The sequence below is a fragment of the Parasteatoda tepidariorum genome, chromosome 7, assembly GCF_043381705.1.
Source record: "Parasteatoda tepidariorum isolate YZ-2023 chromosome 7, CAS_Ptep_4.0, whole genome shotgun sequence".
NCBI lineage: Eukaryota > Metazoa > Arthropoda > Arachnida > Araneae > Theridiidae > Parasteatoda > Parasteatoda tepidariorum.
Window position 1 is genome coordinate 59675310 of NC_092210.1, and position 21535 is coordinate 59696844.

At 28.5% G+C, this 21535-nt stretch overlaps 1 protein-coding gene across 1 annotated transcript in view; it reads right to left on the reverse strand.

The window, feature by feature from the left end:
- Window positions 1-21535, reverse strand: part of LOC107439320 (carboxylesterase) — a 79207-nt gene that overhangs the window by 43397 nt on the left and 14275 nt on the right. The window contains exon 2 of the mRNA XM_043042697.2: window positions 5171-5229. The gene's annotated coding sequence lies outside the window, so the exon portion shown is untranslated. The remainder of the gene's footprint in view (window positions 1-5170; window positions 5230-21535) is intronic.

Consider the following 21535-nt stretch of genomic DNA (forward strand, 5'->3'; position numbering starts at 1 on the left):
TTTACCAAAAATTATTTTTTATATTGACATAGTTTTAAAAAAAAAACTATAAAAGCGTTTTTTTTAAATTGAAATGTTAACTTTACTGCTGTAAAAAATATAGATGTAATGTTTGCTGCCGGAAAAAGCTGTATTTCAATTCAGTACGTGATTAAGTATAACTTATTTAAACTGAGTCACAATTAATAAATACTGATAATTTAAAATGAATATAAACGGAAAATTCATTAAAGTGAAAAAAAAATATAGAATAGACAGCTAGAAAAACTTCTTTGTTGCTTCTAATGACAGTTGGAGAACCCAAGCTCTCCAGCCACCTGCTTTTTGTGAATTAAGTCAAGAAGGTGTGCCTTTCATTTGACAAGAGAGCACCACAAGGGTGATTATGCGTCTTAGCTCAAAGCCCACGGATAGATTACAGAACCACTCATTCGTTAGGCTACTTCCCCAATTTATACACAGATTAGAAAAGGGAGAAAATATTCTCCCGATCCCTGTACAATCTGATTAAAAAAAATAAAAGACAAAATTTTACAAAAAATTGGTTTAAAATTACGAAAAAAATTTTGAAAATTTAAATGCTGAAGTGAAAACGGGTGCTAGAAACAAATACACAGATTAATGAAAGTTATCAAAAATTAAAGAGATATAATATTTGACAGTCCCGAGTAATTTTAAGCGTAATAATGTTAAGTCTTATTCGTCCAAATCATTGATCTCTATAGGTTATTGTATTGCTGATACGGGACAACCTAAATAGTAGAAGCGAAGCCTGTCAAATGTATCAACTCACTCCAAGGTTAGGCTTAGCTCAGCTCTTTCGTTTAACATTAATGTCAATGTTGCATGATTGCAGTTTTAAAAAATTCATTTTAATTTAAACAACAACCAGTTTTGAGGTAATTATTTTAATAAAGTTTCCAAATACTTACTTTCTTAAGAGAAATTATGGTTAATTTCTCTTTGCTTTAAGAAATAAATTTTGGCCACTTTTCTTTTATCATTCTCGCTAGGTATCAAGAAGTGAACAAAAGACATTCAGGGTGATTTTAAAAAAAAATCGGCCTACTTGCAAGATGAGATTTAAGCTCGGAGCATATTTCAGAGGTATAAGCTAGACATTTGAGATCGACAGCAAAGTGGCACTCACGGTTATGGTTATAGGTACTGAATCTCGAATTTTTCGAATAGCAGTATCCACTTTTTTTTCGTCTCAAAATGTTCAGGGCATGCAAAAACCTGGAGCAGAATTTTAATTGTACATGTTGAACAAAAATCGGACGCGTTAATGCACGGGGCTCAAAAAGCAGCTCTCAGCGTGGTCACAAAGCTAGCAATCGTAACGCACATTGGGAATTTGAATATAAAGGAGGTAAGACAATTATGACAACACAAATCGAAAAAAGCGAAAAGCTAGTTCGGATAACAAAATTCCTACATGGGTGCTAATACAGGCAATTACACATAGCATACAGAAAGAAAACTGTAGACAATGTAGCCGAGTGTAACATAGCATGAGGGTTATTATCAATCTCACATTTAATGGTGTTTCAAATCCAGCAAAGTTTGTGAATTGCACATGTATACCCCAAAATTGAGATATCTCTAAAATCAGAAATTCTTAGGAGGGAGATCGGGGGATCATGGAACCCATAGTTTCAGATGACGCGATTACCAAGATGCTGTTCTAAGACCCTTCGAACAAACGACGCAATAAGTGGAGGTGTGCTGATTTACAGCCATACAGTGTCTTTTAGTGCATATTTCCCAACAATTCTGAAAATACCCGATTTTGAAGTATGGTTGTATAGCATGAGCCTCTCACAGAGCGTGTTACAAACCCAGCTAGTGTTGTTTTTTTTAACAATTATAAGCCGAAAACAGCATAAATTTTCAAATGAATTAAGAGCCTGTGAGCATTGACTTTTACACAGAAAACGGGTCTTGCTCTACCTTGTCCTCTGCACTTAATTTTACTATTATTAGTCGGCTATTTGGAGAGATCCTAAATCAATTGTTCCTTATATATTGTCAAACAGTGTAATAAGAGATCCGTGCTACAAACGGCATTACGATTTGAAGACATATAAATCAATTAAATTCTAATAGTAAAATGTATTGTTAAATATTAATAACCATTATTTTTTAATAACTTTCTTAAGCAAAAAATTTTAATTCTCTGTTTTTATATTATTGCTCGTTTACGTAAATATTATAAAAATTTATGAAAATATTTCAAACGCTTAAAGGCAAATGGTTGCTCACCAACAGTAGCTAGATGACTTAAATGTACATAAATTATTTGTTTGAAAAATAAAATTTATAAATAAGTCTCAAATTGTGTGTTAAAATTATAAGAAAAGCTTTTTAAATATCTATTTAATTTAAAATATTTAATTTCCCCGAAGTTTTGAAATGGCAAACAAAACTTGTTGGTTGTCAAAGGTCAATTTTAATTACTAATTAAACACGTCCTATAATTATTAATATTGATTTCAACTGTTTAAAGTAAAAGCTCAGTTACTTAATTATACTGACCTTTAGTTTTTCCGCAGTGTCATTAAGTTAAATTGCTATTATTTCTTCAACTAAATTTTTCTTTAAATTGTATTTTTACTATTCTAGATCTGTGTGTTCTCTTAATTTAAAGAAATTTATGACTGTTAAAATTGGTTTTGTTTTGGTGGTTTAAAATAAAATTCAATTATTCCATATAGAAAGTATTAATTTCTAACACTACGATAACTAATAATGGCAAATAAATTCGCAGTTTGATTTTTATTATTCATCAAAAAACAGTATTAGCTCATATTACAGTACTGAACATTTTAATAACAAAATCATGATGGGGCCCATTTCTTCCAAACTCCGATTTAAAAGTTGAGACATATATGAGCCTAATATAAATCCACGCTTACTTCTGCAATATTAGTGACAATTTTTACATATAGTTCTGAATCACCTGGACATGTTGGGGGAGGGAATATCGTAGTTGAACTTACTTACAGCTTCAACATTTCGGCCATTTGCTTCATTTTTACTGGGGAAGCAGTTGTCCTACTTTTAACTTCACGACTTATTTCGACGCATTCAGCACGGAATTTTTGTGATTATTCGGAAAGTTAGAGCATGTGTGATAAATAAGACATGTGAAAAACGAAGTTCAACTAATTTCAGTTTTTCTCCGACATTTTTAATACCTTTCTCGAGAAGGGTTTTGATATTTTGTCTTGCTGAATTCCCAGCCACGTTAATTTTATAGGAAATACTTGGTATACTTGGCTGATACTTGAACGGTTCAGCTGCTCTATCTACCTCTGCCCCAATAACCATGTCTGTACCATTGTCTGGCATGGAGCATTGCAATGGAAAATTTGTTCAGTCTTTGTGGCAGCAACTCTGTGTCCCGTAAAGCGAAAACAAATAACATTCAGTTAAGCCTACAATGCAGCCTTGGTCTGCACATACGCACGAGCTTAGCTGAAGTCAAGCTCACCCGCTTACGAATAGGACGCACTAAAACGTCTAATTTTCATTTGTTTTTTAGGAAACCTCTTCAGAAATGCATTACGTTTAATGTTTAACTCACAATTCAACACATTTTAATAATTTGATCCAGTTTTAACTACTATCATCCTACCTTTTTTAGTAGTTTTTTTATGTATGAAAGACTTGTTAGATGAAAGTCATCATCTTAACATTTTTGCATTTATACGCGATAAATATATTTTATATTGTATATAACTGGTTTATCGTATTTAACAATTTAATCTGATTTAATTAACTTTTTAATGTACTTGTTTTAATATTTGTACTAAACTGTAAATTTCACACATGTCAGTACGAGAAATTTGCAGTGCTCATTTTACCTTTTAAATTCTTTCAAAACCATTTATTAGCCTCAGCATTTCCACTTTTAGACTTGCTGCTATTAAATATCAAATTCAATTCACTGTGCAACCTCAGTTTATACTTACATATTGTCTTGATTTTTGGCTTAACGATTATTAAATCGTAAAATTCTATTTATCAGAAAATTGGGTTTCCAGAGATGGCTAGTCTAAAATAAATTGAGACGTGATTGATCGGTTTTCATTTAATTATCAGTTATTACATATTTTTAATTAATCACATTTGTTCTGGAGAATTATTCATAATTTTTTGCAATCTGATCTGATCTTTTTTAAAATTGTTTCTCTGAGACAGTATATCTTCTTGTGCTATTAAATCTTGTATTCTTATATCTTGTATATCTTCTTATATCTTGTATATCTTCTTATATCTTGTATACCTTCTTATATCTTGTATTATTCAATGGTTCATGATGACGCGTTAAAAATAATGATTAAACTGTGCGCATGACAAACTATGTCATGAAGTAAAGCACAAACATGTATTTTTTTCCTAAATTAATCCGATTCTAAGAAAACAAATCTTGTTACTTAAAATAATGAAGACAACCGTTGTCAGGAAAATTTGGTCCCAATAGATTAACTAGAAGAATGGTTGGTGGTTTGAGGTTGGTGGTTGAGGAACGTTGTCAGCTTTTCGCCTTGTTTTTGCCGAATTTTAAAGATTATGCACAAAATTATAATGGTTACAGAATTGTAGTGGTTACAGCATTATAATGTTTAATATTATGTTTTTGAAATTGTTTTAGAGATAAAGTTAAAATTTTTTAATTACTTATTTCGATAAAGATATCAATGTTTGTATTTACGATTATATTTTCATAGTTTCTTGTATAAAGGATTTTGCCCAAACTTCTAAAAGCTTGGCAATAACATAATAACGGAAATAAAATACTCAAAATTATTAATAGTGTTACAACATTTTTTTCAATTTAATGTTATGTTGGACTATGATTGAAACTACGCTATTTAAATGATTTGAGGGAAAAATTATTTTTAGCACTTTTTAATATGAGTAAGCTACAAAGTAATTCTTATTTATAAGCGTAATTGTAGTTATAGTTTTGCCAAAATAGCTTCAAACTAGCTAGAAACTAGATCGAACTTTAGATGCAAACACAACATTTAAGTGGAAATCAGAGATGTTCATTCGTGTTTGCTTAAATTATGAAATTTGAAATAATTTCATTAATAGGTAAAAGTGAATGCTTATTTATGGAAGTGAAAAGAATGAAAAGAAATTATTACAGGAATCTTACCATCCATTCCACACTAATATGAGTATAGGTCAAATCAATTATTTCTATTAGCTTCCAATCTGAAAATATAAAAAAAATACAATTCAACTAAATGCTGGTGCATTAACTACAAAAAATCAAACTGTTCTATATGTCATAAAAAATATTTTTCTAATTATATTTCAAATATTTTATCTCAACAAGCAGCAAAGATTTTATGACAATTAAAAATGTTTCGAAGAGTAAAAGTAAATTTTATCTAATGCAATTTTAAAAACCACGAACAAATGCAATTTAATAAGACTCTTAATTAGCTTTTTAAATTAAATTTGTTGACAAGCAAATTTATTTTTAGCTTATTTTGCAGTTTCTTAAGCGCTTAATAAGGTGAAATAGAATTTTTTTTTCAATTCTCCTCATCACGTTATAAATTAACGTAATTACTTTTTCATATTTTTCTGCCATCCTTCGGTTTACAAAAAATTAAAAACTTCACAGATTTATTAAATATTTTTGAGCAATACACTATTCATTACTTCTGGAGAAGGTAACGATATTTTACCAAGGAAGTTATCGCAACAAAATATAGAAAATATTTCTCAAGAGATTTTAGAATAAACGTTTACAGAAAATGAAATGATGCACAGATTATACTTGAGAAAAATAAATTCGCAAAAAAAGCTTGCTTAATGAAAATTTCTGTGTTTCAAACTTTTTATGTAACTAATTATGCAATTATCTTATCTGAAGGTTACAATTTTAAAAAGAATACATGAATAAACATGCTTTAAAACGAAATAAAAGCTAGTTTAAAAATTAGAAAATATTTTTGAAAAGGATTTGTTATTACGGGAATTTAAAAATAACTCTGAATACTTTCATATAGATTTTAATTAATTTAATTCAAAACGAAAAGTAACTTACTTTAAATCAAAAATTTTTGTTTTAAAATTTTCCCTCACTTTATCAATGTTTAAAGCAAACATATGAGAGGAGATATTACAGCAGTGGTTTGACATCCATTTATTTTTTTTCACATACTAGTACTGCTTTATCAGTTATAAATGTACTACAATTAAAATTTTGTATGCACTTAGGCTTTTGAATTGTTTTACCGTATTGTTTGGCGCAGCATGTCCTCATTTGGACCTTGTGCCACTAAACCCTACATTCAATCAATCAATCAATCAATCAATAGGAACTAAAATTTGCTAAAGTTTTAGCTTAAGATTGTTTTTTGTTTTTCTACAAAAGGAACAATGGAGCTTTTATAACTTTTAATTTCAGAAAAATCAAGAGAGGTGAAGAAAAGCGGGTAATTTCTTTGTAAATAAATATAGCAATTTCAATTCGTTGACGAAGCTCAAAATAAAGCATACTTTAGAAACACGTGAAGAGTTACAAGGTTTAAAATATCAGGAAAATAGGTAAACTTAGCAAAATTAAAGTTGGTCATACTCTAAAAACCATTGGTGTTGTTTATAATTGGCTTATTAAATGGAACACACATCCACGTAAAAAAAAAAAAAAAACTTAAAAATTTACATTTTCAAGAACATTTTTTGAATCATACATTTTGATAAAACTGCCAAAGTACTAAAGATGTAGACATTTTTTTTCAGTTTACATTTATATATAAAAATAGTTTTTTGATCCTTCAACTAGAATATTAAAAAAAAACACAAGGTTGGCGCAACTTTGCTAATAGATGGAATTTCTCTATAAAACTATTGAAACTCCTTTTGCCCTTAAATAGTAAAAAAGTTCTTTGGATGTATAATCATGTCCATTAGGACATATTTTTACCTTATGTCCATTCATGTCCATGAGGACATAATGGCATTTTCTCCAATGCACTTCTTTCGTTGTACTTTTTAGATATCTAAAACTCATCAGAAAATGTTCGAACTTAAGTTCTACAGCCAGCCAAAAACTTAATCCAAATTTCATAGCCTACCCCATGCACTGAATAAATTTTTAAAGTCGTAATTTTTAATGGCAAGAACTGTTTGTTGAATTTTATTTGTTTTCCTCCACTTTAAAATACAAAATTGAATTTTTTACAAAAATTTACCTTTTCTCGAATGGTAAAACAAGTTAGACATTTTTAATTTCTACTGGAGATTATATCTTGAAGCGATCAGAGCAGAAAAAAAATTGTCAAATACTTAAACAAATAAGAGGGTTCGGAGAGAAGTAGTGGGCAGGAGGGGGATTTATTTAGAGGAAGAAAACTTGTAAAGTGTCAATCTGGTCTTACTCGTTTTCGAATGAAATATAGATAAGCAATGGAGAAGTAACAGTGTCCTAAATCCAATTAATATTATCAAATCTCTATCGCGGTCATTTTGACAGTAAATAGGCGTTCCAGGTGAACTGTCATTTTATGCACCCATTTTATATTCTAACAAAATTTAACTTTAATGCTTTTAAAAGTATCAAAAGGTTAGGAAAAGTCACGAAAGTCAAGCAAGCTGGTATAATTATTTTAGTACTTTGTGCCTCTCAAAAAAAATTAAATATACCTTATAATTTTTTTTAAAAAAATTAGAATTTTTTTAAAGAATTGCTTGTGAAAAAAAATACTTTTCAGATATTTTTTGACAGTTCTACCAGGAAAAAAACAAAGCTGTCCCACATTGTGTAAAATAATAAGCCATAGCAATAGTTTTTTCTTGCTATGTATCGTTAAGAATTTAAAATATGTAGTATACATGTGAATAGAGATATACAGATATATAAGTTAAATAAGTTTATGAAAAAAGTTGGGGGAAAAAGACAAGATAGTTGAGAAAAATAAGGGCAAAATTGAGTTCAATATCGACTATTTATATCTCTACTTATTGCCTCAGGGGATATATCTCTAAGAATTAAGACATATAGTATACATGTGAATAGAGATATACACATGTATAAGTTAAACAAATCTATCAAAAAAGTAGGGAAAAAAAGATAAGATAGTTGAAGAAAATAAGGGCAAAATTGAATTCAATATCGACTATTTATATCTCTGCTTGTTCTTTCAGGGGAGTTGCCTTCTCTTGGCAAATGCAGATCCTACGACCTATAGTCTTAGTGATCTTTCCCCTGTCCTATTATAGTACTGTTTTTCATCTTACATTGGCTTTAACCCTTTCGCTACAGCAGCGCGCTCCGCTTAAGTGACGCCTTTGTACAGTGCACCACGCATAGAAACGGGAACATTACATGTAGGTCAGCTGATGTTCGGATTTTCTTATTTAAGTGTTACATGAGTTAAGTGTTAGTTAGTTGGAGAGTTTGCAAGTATTTAAATAAGAAATACAAATTGGGATAATTCAAAAAATTCTTAGTAATTTAATTCAGTATGATAAATTTTGAAACAAAGCAGACAAACATATCTGTGTGTACGGCTACATGCAGCACTAGTACAAATAGAATATCTCGTGGATGCCGGCTAAATACATCACTCGTACTCAGATACATTGCATAAATGGTGACGAAATACGGTGCTCGTAACAAAAGAGTTAAAATTTAGCACTTATTATTTTATCCTGGAATTTTTACCATCTAAATTCCAATCAGCCCAATTCATTTTCCTGCTTTTCTCAAATGACATTATTGAATAAGCTTTAGATAATATAATAATGTCATTTGAGTATAAATAATGTCCATATTAGCAGTTCACAAACTAGGTTTTGAAAGCCGACTGTCAGATCTGTTATTCATCATTCCGATGTGTAAACATTCATATCTTACTTTACTAATTTGATGCTGCTTTACTGATTCCGGCTTTTATACAATTAAATTTTCAATAAATCCAATTCACCTCCTTCCTTATCTGAAATGACGTCATTGCATAAATTTAAAATTTTTAAAGTTCTTCAACCATAAAATAAGAAAACGTAGAATACCAGATTAGTAACTTATGTTACTTTTTCTAAATATAGAAAAAAAGTGCTCCAGAAAATATCTATGAGAAATTTCATCTGTCATAGAATAAGAAATCCCAGATACCCTTGATATCTTTCAAAGATATATATCCTTTCAGGAAAATCAAAGGGGATTATTGACATGGCAATAGGTTTTCTTTTTCCATATCTATACCCGTTGGGAATTTTATCAAAGATAGTTTTATGCAGATTAGGTACTTAGACCCAGATCAGATTTTATAAACAAATAAAACATATTACAATGCCTTTTTGCATCATTATATGAATAATGCAACAAAAATGAAAATTTTACAAATTTTATTTTCAAGAAGAGTTTTAATGTGGAATTGATTCCGAATATTTTATTTTAAATTTGTTTTTGTGGCACTGAAATTTCTCAATATGTTTCAAAATTGCAGCAAGATTTTTTAAATATTTATTTTGTAGTATGTACCTTTATGGGTGGATTTTTTTTTAAATTTTTTTTTTTAAGTTAAGCATGGTTTATATGATTTTCCAATTATTAATCCTACTTTTTTAATGCATCAGACTTAGTTTTTAATACCGTAAGATCAACTGCCAATAGAACGTAAATGTAACTTGAATTTACTTGCATAATTTATTAGTTTCAGTGACATAAAAAGTTGATGCTTTGGCATAAAGACGGTCAGAAAATATAATTTTATCCATCAAAATTTAGTACTGGGATACTTCAGGAATGAAGAAGCATATTTACATAATATTTTTGAAAGAAAAAAAAATTAATTTTATGCGTTGCTTTCAGGACGAAATCGTCAAATCACCTCAAGGTTAAACTTATAAAAAAATGTTTTTTTTCTTCTTTTTTTTTTCATAAGAAAATTTATCATTCAAAACTTTCTCAGGGATTTTACCTCTTTTAGGTAAAAAAATTACTTATTTAGTAAAAAAATTACTTATAACAATGGTTTGTCTACTCCTGTTCCTCTGTGATTCAAATCCAACAATTCAATATTTTAATAAAAACGATGAGAACATATTTAACAGTTTAATAACCATGACCATATATTTTGTTTTTTCAAGATCCAACATGGAAATCGAATGATTTTTTTTATCAAAAAACACTCTATTGAGCTATTTGAAACTCTGGATAATCATTATATTGCTCCAAGCACTTAATTTATTAATCGCTTCCTCAAAAGTATACATTAAAAACTATGGTGTAATTTCTCTCTCAATATGATGAGCAACCCAGAAATATGTGCGAAAGGAAACTTTATTACAAATTAACACCAAATAGAGCTTTTAATTACAATTTAAAGGGTGTAATTGAAATCATTTAAAGGGTGAATATGAATGCTTTCAGTTGTGTAATAAGAATAATTATATTTCAAATCTCTGAGAACTGTATTAACTGATTCTATAATGTACAATTTTTATCCGTTATGAAAATACTTATTCGATTTCGTCTAAAGATTCTTTCTGTGCTTCGTGCATGTTTGATTTACAAACTTATTTATTTAAAGAATTAGAGCAAATATGCATTCTTACATATATATTCTTACTTTATATAGTAAGTATATTTTTAATGACTCTTATGAGTATCTTATCTTACTATAATTATGAATTATGAATTATTATAATAATTATGAATTATTTTAATGTTACTGAGTAACAAAAAATAGAGGATGCCACTTTATACCTCAAAAATATCATTGTTGAAGTGAAACACTAGATTCAAAAGTAAATACAATTGTAAAGTAGTTGCCACCATTTTTGGCTTGGAGATTAAAAATGTTTACTGCGAACAGAGATAAAAGTTTGCTATTAAATTACGTAAGTATACGTTAAGTTGCGTAATATAGACATAAATATTTTTTTAAAATCATTGTGAACTGTTTTAAGTTATTTTGGATTATATAATTTTAATCCGCTTCGGTTTTGTTAACCCTAGTTCATATTCGTCTTAATATTCTCTTTGCTATGCGCGCGTTTTGGATTAATGAACTAATTTTATTTTACAAATTAGTGCATATATATACAACCTATATTAATGATACGTACTTTACATAATATCATAAAAATAACTTTACCGACTCTTATGTGTATCTAATCTTACTGAAGCTGTAAATTCTAGCGTTGCTGAATATGAAAATTGGGGCAACTACTTTGCACCAAGTAATGAAACAGGCCGTTATCCTGCTATATTGAAGCACCAGTAACCAAGTGTTATAAATGGTGTTTTATTACACCATTTTGGTGTTAAGATACAATAAAATTTTTTACTGTTTACAAACACGGAAAATAGATTATTTTAATACGAAGCATTCTCAAATAAAATAAACACATAAAATTATTTAAAAAAATAGTATTTAAACACTTACAGAAATATTTGAAAGCAAATATTAAGCTTAGCATAATGTTCTTTAAAATTCGCATCGGCTTAAGTAAAACATATTTTATTTTATTTTCAAAGAAGCAAAAGTTTTCTTACATTGGAATAAAAGTCTTCCGCCAAAAAAAGCATTCTATAGAGAAAAAAATTCGGTTTAAAGATTTAAAAATAAAGTTCAGCGCATTCTAAAACTCATTTTCAAGGAAAAAAATTTAGCTTTAAAATAATAAAAAAAGCTACAATTTCATTTTTAGAACATTGATCGCCTTTACCTTTTACTGTATAAAGAATGTGTGGCAACATATCTCTGCGGATTTCGTAAGCTAAAAGAAAATATTAGGGATTTAAGAGGAAGATAAAGTATATTTTCAAATATTGAAAAGTGTTTCCTAAGACTTTTATGGATGGTCAAACATGTCTTCGGATTAATTCCAGTATCTTCAAATTATTTATAAAGTGTTGCCATTTTTAAATGCTGAAGGAAAGTATCTTACATTTTAAAATTAAAAACTAAGTTTTGACTTTTAAGAATAATGTAGTAATTTAAATGTGGAATTTTAAATTAAAACAGACTCTTATAACACTTGTTTTTTTTTAAGTAAATGTTTTTTAATCTAGTTATTAGCACTTTTGAAATTTTCTTAAATATAAAACTTCAACTCAGTAGGTTTGAAGTTTTGAGCAGTACCTAAAAGACAAGAAAACTTTTCAATTAAAAAAATTTGCCAAAGTCACTTTCGTAGACCATTTTTAAGAAAAACTAATATGCATTTTGCTTTAGGAGCTAAACGTCACGATAGTTCAATGGAAAAGGGACACTAAAACATTATCTTTTTTAGATTATGGATTGTTTGTTTGGATTTATAGCTATAGCTCATTAAAATACTTTTAAAACTTCAAAGACAGCACTTTTAAATTTCCTCCAAAAAGGTTAAGAGCAAATAATAATTTATTGTTATATGTAGATTTCATCACCCCTATAAATAAAATATCGTATTAACTTTAAAATAAATAGTGTAGTATTGTTAATTCTAGCATTTTCTTCAAAGGATAGAAACTCGCAACTACTAAAGAACTTTGCAAATCATAATTGAGGTAATACTAATAAAAATCCTTTTAGCTGTGCTGATTGTAAACAAGTGAAACAGCTTCTTTGATAGTTAACCTGATATTCCGTTTGTGTTTGGAGTCTGTATACACCATATTTATACTAATTTTAGCAATACCATACATTTATGTATATTCACTATTTGGAAAATTAGTACATTTTGACTTAAATGACAAGAACATTATAATTATATCTGCAGAAAAGTAGAAAGGTTGATGCGTAAGCAATCAAGTGCATTTCATCATTTTATGGAGAAAAAAATCTTATCTGAAAATAATTTTCTTCCCATTCAGAGAATTCCAAAAAACTTTGTTAGATGAAAAATAAGCTTATTTTGTAACAGTACGCTTTTTCCCTTTTACAATAATATCCCCTTCAAATTTGATGCCATTCTGATCAGTGACTTATAATCACCTTATAATCATAATTATAATCACCTTGTACATTCGCATGTTTTAAACATCAGAATAGACATCAACAATTCAGGAACTCATACTAGTAACAAAATAAATTCATTTTTTTCCAATTTGTTAAATTTTTGACAATCGATTTCATAACTGCCTTGATTAATGTACAATTAATATTCTTTTGCCTTGCAAGCAGTATGAAGTAAAACTACGTAAATTTATTAACTTTTTGAATAGATAGCTTTCACCAACTATTCATGATTATGGGCTTACTTTGATATTGCAATAACCTTTCAATTCCACCGCGAGCTACTATTAAAATTTTACATTTAATTTTAATTTATTGCTCAAACTATTAGATTCATTTTCCAACTTACCAGTATTGAACTAAAATAAATAATGCCATACAACGAACGTTTGCAAATCTGTTAGCTTATATTGTGTACGTCCTTGTGGCTTCAGTATGAGCTCACTGATTAATATACTGATTAGTATGAATTCCACTAACTTCGTGATGAATTAACTAAATCACTATAAATTATCTTAACTATAAATTATCAACTGAAGATTGTTAAAATTGAAATAAAGTTTAACACATTTTTTTTAAATATAAACAGATTATTTGCTTTTCTGCGGAACTTATGGCTTAGATCATTAAACAATGAATCACTTTGACTTAAAGTAAAAAAATAAATTAGACCTCTTACAATGTTAATTTCAGTTATACCTTATCTCACTAAATGTACAGAGCCGAAGGGGGAGGAAAACAGCGAAATCACACAAGGCAACTTTTCTAGATCCTTAGAAGATTCTTTTCACCAAATATGAGAAAAGAATAATCTTTTACAAATTTAAAATAACCTTTTATACATAATTTTAATTTTGTAAATATCAAAACAGGTTATTATTCCATTGCTCATTTGGGAAACAATATTTTTGTCATACAGAAATTCGTAAATATGTGTGTTCAGCGCTCATGTGCAACCGCTCGCTTAAGAAGACGCTATATCATGAGAGAAAGTTTTCAGCATGAATTCTTTTTCACCTCCATAAATACAGTCCGACCTCTATTTAACGAAGTCGCTAAATCCTGATAGTAAGTTCGTTATATGGGAAATTCGTTAAATAGAAAATCATCTTTTGAAATACTTAAACGACACAAAACAGGTTTCAAATTCATAAACACAAGACATAATTAAAATAGCAATGGATACATCTTTATATTGTAAAGTAGTATCTGCTATTTATTTTATAAATCTTAATCGTAAAAGAAATCTGCATGGAAAGCAAGAAGAGAGTAAAACATTATCTAGTGTTACACAATCATGCTAGTTGCCTTTTCAACTAAAAAAAGCTGAATTTATGCATAAAATTGTAGCTGCATTTATTATAAAAGTAATTTTAAACATACATTGCCGCATGCTTTCTTAAGTTTAATTGCTACTGATAAAATCCTTCAATTTTGTCGCTTGAAATGCGAACAAAAAGGGAAAGTGATTTTACTGCTTTCTCTAAAAGTTAAGTGGCTTCGAAATTCAATTCAAGGTTATTTCCCCCATAAAATGCGTTAACAAGTTTAAAATGTTCTGAAATATTTTGGGAAATAGGGAAAGTGGATCTCAAAGAAAAGTTCGTTAAATAGAAAATTCACTTCGCTATTTGGAAGTTATTTTAAGAAACAATTTCCAAAATGTTCTTGGTCCCGATAAAATTCGCAAAATAGAGAAATTTGCAAAATGGTAGTTCGTTATATAGAAGTCCGACTGTAAGTACAGAAATTTTCAAAATATCAAAATGGAAACAAAATCTGAAAGCTTAACTTAGGATTACATATTGGGAAAGTTCTCTTACAATAATTTCCTTGCATTTTTAATTTTATTTTTCAGCAATTCAAACGCCATGGCGTATTCAATGTTTGTCAGAACTAACTTTTTTCTGTATCTTAAATTAGTTTTGGAGGTGAAACAGAATTTGCTCTGAAAAGCTTCCCTCGTGTAGCGTTTTCTTAATATTTCCTTTTTCAGACCTTTGTTGTCAACGTGAAAAAGTATTGTCTTTAAATGGACATCTACACGTGACATCATCGTAGGTAAATTAAGGCATTTGCCAATGTACATGGCGTTGCCAGAAGCTAACCAGATTCGCCACACACGCGTGAAGTAGCTTACAAGTATCAATTTAAATTCGATATAACTAACATGGTTAGGCATAATCACTTCATTTCCTCTCAAGGTGCAAGTACTCAATTATTTAACTGCGCATTTGTTCTTATATGCGCATCAGTGTTTTAATATAGATAGACTGTTTCAAACCTTTGAAAAAGTAAATAAATTTAGCGTTAAGTTTTTGAAGGTTTTTCAATTATGAGGCACAAAGAATTTTGAAAATGTAGAGAGTTCAATAAAACGAATCAACGTTATAATTGAAAAAATTATGCCACACAAACAAAAATGCTCTTCTGTGTGTGTGGTATTATTTGAACTCTTTTAACTTTGTTCAGCATCATTTATATGCAGCACAGATTGAACCGATTCTTTACTTGAATAGAAGTGTTTCATTACTTAAAGTGCTGAAAAATAATTTAATTATTGCAAAAATATGAAATTTCAAAATTATACATTTTTTAAATGTCAATAGCAAAACTTTTAGAAAATAAATTAAGGTTTTGATATTTTCAGTTTTATTCGATAAGAACAATGCTAATATTTACATAATTAATAAGTTATTTAAAGTTTTAACTCTTAATTTTCATATTTTTTAAATGTTTCGCGAAAGATTCGAAAACAAGTATTATTTACCTAATAAATGGTAAAACATTCCAATATATATAAATATATATATAATGTAAGGACTAAAAAAAATTTACCCAGACTACTTAAATACAGTATTTAAAATTCCAATTAAAAAATAATTTCGGCTAACGTTCATCTTTCCGAAATTTTTGGCCATCTATTTTTCTCTAGGGAAGATTATAATTGTAAATCAAAGAGTTCAAATAAAATTCTTTCTGATAATAGATAAAAAAGATGAAGGCAGTTTTAATTCATATTTTTTGCCATCTCTTTTAACAGAAAAAAAAACACACACACAATGTAAAGTTCACCAAAACTTTTCTTTTTTTCTAAGAGATGTATGTAATTTATCGTCTAGTCAGCAATGGTTGAAAAAGAGATGGTTTGTTGACTTTAGCTTAGGCTCTTTCTCGGTTTATTCGAAAGTTCCCGAAGTGGAAATGAACAGCTCATGGAATGGGGCGATCGATGGTAATAATTAGGGAAGGAAAACGACGCTACTTGAGTTTAAAAGAAGACGATTGGCAATCGATAGGCAACACACTGGCCATCGGTGCGAAAAGTGGTAATCGATTCTAGCATAAGCTAAAACTTTCTTCAACTGAGCGAAGCTTATGAAAGTGTATGTGGTGCCTTCTGGTGTTCAAGCGAAGATTAATATCGATATTAATATGTAACTATCGATAAAATTTGCGAAGAAAATATCAATTGCTTCTGTCTCAGCCATAGGACTAATTAAATAAGATTTCTTTAATTCGAATCCAAGTAATAATGGTAATTTTTTTTATCGGAAAATAAGGAAAAAATTAATTTCACTTCTCATCTTAACTTTTATTCTCAATAATATCGAAACTGAAGAATACGAAGACTTTAAAAAAATGTAATTCTAAATGTCAATATATTATTTTTTTAATCTTGAATTCAACTTGAAAGATGAATAAAATATCCAAAGTTTTAAGCTTACAATAAAAATTTCACTTGATAAATCTATGTTATACAAATTCGAATTCGTAATATCTATATACTATACTTTATTTTATATTGACTAACTTTTACTTGACTTTAGTTAACTAAAGGAACGTTAATACTAGACTGTGTTATAAAAGTAAGTTCGAACACTGGTTTCTTTACTAAGCAAACTTAATAATAATGCTGACAACCATAACATTTTATTAGTTTATAGTAGTAAGATCAAATATTGAACTTTGACTGAACTTTAATTTAAGCTAAAATTGAATTAATGATTAAGGTATAAAATATAATTTGTTTAAATAACTATAATTGCAAAAACAAGACAGCTTCAGCAGTGGTTTGGTTGTAAACAAAAAATAAAACCTATAAATTATTGTTTCAGTAATTAAGAGCCTGTTGTAGGAAAATTATTTATCTATAGATCCGATAGATCTCAGTAGAGTAATAGACGATAGATCTCAATACGTCCGTTTCAGGCATTCTCATTGAACATGATTTTCAAGACACAAAAACGATACAGATTTATTTGGCTGTTATCAGTCTAAAGTTATAAAAGAATGATAGCTTAGTTTACTTATTATTTGTTTATTCCTAGTTTGAAGGTAATTATATGTATTATTTATTTTAAACTCGTTCCTAATATTATTGCCTGTTATTATAAGCATTTTTATTTCAATTATAATAAAAATTAATATCTGAAATAAAAACGTTGTTTCCTTATTTTAATGTAAAGTAATTGCATGCTATTAATTTTTTATATAACATTTTATGATAAACCTTACAATAATTTTAAATACAGTTTTCCATTTTTCAAACTGTGAAAAAGTTTGGTTTAGTTAGTTGTTTAATAAGTTATGTTTACTTTTAATCAGTTAAATTTACGTTTATATTTAAATTTATGTTAAAAAAACATAATAAATGTTATGCAATTGAAATGATTAATGCAAAATAGAAAAATAGAACTGCAAAGCAATATTATTAGCATTTTACATTTTTTTTAAATCATCTTTTTTTAACAAAAATTATTTAATGTGTTTTTTTAGTTATCGAATAGTAAATAACAGTTTGAAAAAACAAGCTTGGTGGTAAAGCTGAAATGATCATCGATGTGAATGTCTAGGTTCAAATTTTATTACAATGGAATGAAAAACTAAATCTCTGAGTTAAAAAAATAAATGTGGTTATCAATAAGAAAAGTAAAAGATATCCAAGCTCGTAAAAGTTAAGCACGCGGGAAATGAAATGATGTATTTAAAAACAAACTTTAATTGATTTTTTTATGATATTGAGAAGAAAGGAATATTAAAAAGTAATTCTCATTTAATTCCTTTTTTTTAAATATTTTATTCGTGCATTTTTGATTTTTTTTATCCTGTATTGTTTAACAATCGTTATCTAAAAATTTAAAATTTTAAGAATGAGTAGTATCGTAACTTTTGTGCGATATAATACCACACTAACTCTATTTAAATTATTTTTGTGAAAAATAAAAGTATGAACTACGAACATATTGTGTAATTATATAATATTTCTTACAGTTTTGTTATTATATTTCAAATAAATTAAGAGTTTTTTTTAAGAAAGTCATGTGTAAGAAATTGTAGGTTCAGTAGACAAATTTTGTTATTTTATGATATAAAGATGCATAAATTGGCTTTTAAGAAACAATTTAACATGTTTTGCAAGCATGTATTTTTAAATAACGGTAAAATATATCAAAACAAATTTGCTATTTCACATCTTGTTACTTCAATAATTCTTGTACACGAAATTTATTCTATAACCATTCATTTGTGAAGGAGACTATTTATGATTTAATGCGAAAAAGGATAATTTGATTTGTAAAAAAAATTAACCAGTTACTGGGTGAATTATTATTATTAGTTTTTTTAATTCCAAAAGACGAACCTTTGCATGTAAAAAAATAAATCGGGATAAATAAATAAACGGAAGAGATGTATTATGCAAATTGTCAGAGAAAACATGTGGAAAAACTTCCCTCCCGGAAATTCGTCTTCTAATTTATTTAAGTGCTAAAATTTATCTTCGTTGGCTAAGATATATCTTCCTTTTCAAATTTTTTCGTCCCAGTTTTATGCAAGGATAAATTTTTTTGCTTCTCCTTTACTTTAATCAGACATCGGAATTAATTATTTGATTAATATTTTTAAAAAAATAATATCTGTCAAAACATTTTAAATGTGTAGTTTAAATAAATATATCTTAAATTATAATAAGTATGCAAATATAAGAGCTTCTTGAAATTTTTCTTTTAGAGTATAAAGTTATAAATTTTGTCGGATCGATTTTAATGTCCTCAAAAAGTGAAAAAGGAAATATAACTTTTTAATATTTTTATTGTAGTGAAGATATTAAATGTTTGATTTTTTTTTAAAACTTAAAATGAAATTTTATTTCTTAATATTTTTCTGTAATCAGTACAGAAAAAGGAAATATAACTTTTTAATATTTTTATTGTAGTGAAGATATTAAATGTTTGATTTTTTTTTAAAACTTAAAATGAAATTTTATTTCTTAATATTTTTCTGTAATCAGTACTGAGCAGACGACACAATTCTGAGTTTATTGATGTTCAATTCAGTAGCAGTGTAATTTTGAATTCAAGCCCAGAAGACAAGGGTACTACGTATTGGTACAAACTAGCCTTCGTGGAGATCTTTTTGATGAAACAACCTGCATTTACTTTACCTGGAAATTAAATCCACGGTTAGCCCGACGACAAGAGGATTCTAATCAATGAACCGTCAACCACAGAGGGTATTTGAAGGCAGCACCGTGGTGAGTGCGAGCCGGGAGCAGAATTCGTATCATCCAGACACCACTGGAATTTAAACCTGGGTGACCTCACAGGGAGGTAAGTGCTCTATAACATGAACCGCAACGACTTCATTTCTTAATATTTAGCTTTATGACTGCCGTTAAACAACAGACCCAATTTTGAGTTTGCGACTACCAATTTTCAACCCCGTAACTTTGTAAATTTGAACCCAATCCAAGATCACAAGTATTGGGATAAATTTGCTCCAGTGGAGGACTTTTAAATGGAGCTGTTTCACCTTTGCGTTACATGGAGAGGAAAACCACGAAAACATTCCATGGTTGGCCTGACGGAAAGGCGACTTTAACCCATGATACATCTACCATTGAGGATATTTTTATGTCAGCTCTGTGGTCGGTGCGAGCCGGCTGCGGAATTCGCATTAGCCAGATTTTGCAAGGATTCGAAATCGTGGGAGGCTTACGCTCTATCTTATGACCTACCAAAGCTCTATTTCTTAATATTGTAGAATGTAGCTTTCGGAATTATCATTGACGTAAAACTTGAAAAAATACAATTGGACAACACTTTAGTACATTTTTAATAGATTAAACATTTTTTAATATCAATACACAAAATCTTGTCGAAATTGTAAGGTTTGAATTTTGATTCATTTCAATGATTGGTTCTTCAATACTTAGCAAGAAATCTCTATGCTGGTGTAGAGCATCTGTCAAATGTGACTGGCTATGCAAATAATAATATCAGCTTGGTATTTCAAAACTTTCACGAAAACTCAACTATTTCAATCATTTTTGAAGCTAAATAACACAAAATTTTGAAACTAAATAACACAAAGTTTCTCAAAATTCAAGTACTTTAAGCAAAATACGTAACGTGTATTGTTTTGTTTTTTTCTTGTAAAATTTAAAATTTTTTGTAAAATATCCTTCCATGCTCATCTTAGTTGTTTTGATAATACGTCAAATAAAAATTGATTAAAATATGTAAACTTTGCACTGAACAACTGATAATTTCGTTTCCATAAGAAAATATTAGTTAGTACAGATTACAACCTAGTACATGTTTATACTTGCGAAATTACTCTCTTTATTAAAAAAGTCGAAATGTTCCAGACTCCGCCTGTGTTTTGAATGTTTAACTTAACATCGTATTTTTTCTTTCTTCGCAAAACTAAAAAGATTAAAGACTTGAAATTATAATGGATTGTAAAAAAAATGTACAGTGAGTAAGATGGAAGTTGATAATTAGATCAAGAATTAGTTATTGTCAAATTTGAAATAAGAAATACCATTCGGGCAGCTCTGCGGGCCATATTAAGACAACTACAGAATTGAAATTTTCTATGGTGAAGGGGCGCAATATTTGTTTCTGAGCTTAATATAGAGTTTTTTTTTTCGAAATTCTAATTCGTTTGAAAGTCGTTATTCGTCAATTTTAAGTGCTTTTCTGTGAAATTTTTCTCCCTTTTTTCTGTCACGTTTCATTATCTTTTGTTGCGCAAAATCCGTAAGATTTAAAAATTTGAAATTACCATGGGTTGTAGAAGAATGTACATGGAGTACGACGAAAAAGAAAAAAATTATCATTCAGGATTTTATTCGACATTTATTAACAGTTAAAATGAAGGGGGCGGATACAATTCATTGATCTGTAATCCTCTGAAAAGCAACTACAGAGATGAAATTTGTTGTGGTGAGAGAATCATTTTAATTTGTGGTCCAATTTTTGCCACGAAAAATTAATTTGTTTATTGCAAATTTAAGTCCTAACGAGATCTTTATTTTACAAAATTTAAGTAAAAAAACAACGCAATTATGCAGTAAAATAGCAAACATGCATCATAATTTTAAGCGCTGCAAACCATATATATTACGAATAAAAATAGTCCCTACATAAAGAAGCATTTTTGAAATGATTTAAAGCAAACAAAAGAAATAAAATAAATTGAGGTCAAAAAACTTGCAAGAACGATGAATTAAATTTTGATTTATAAGTTTTCAAAATATATAAATATACTGC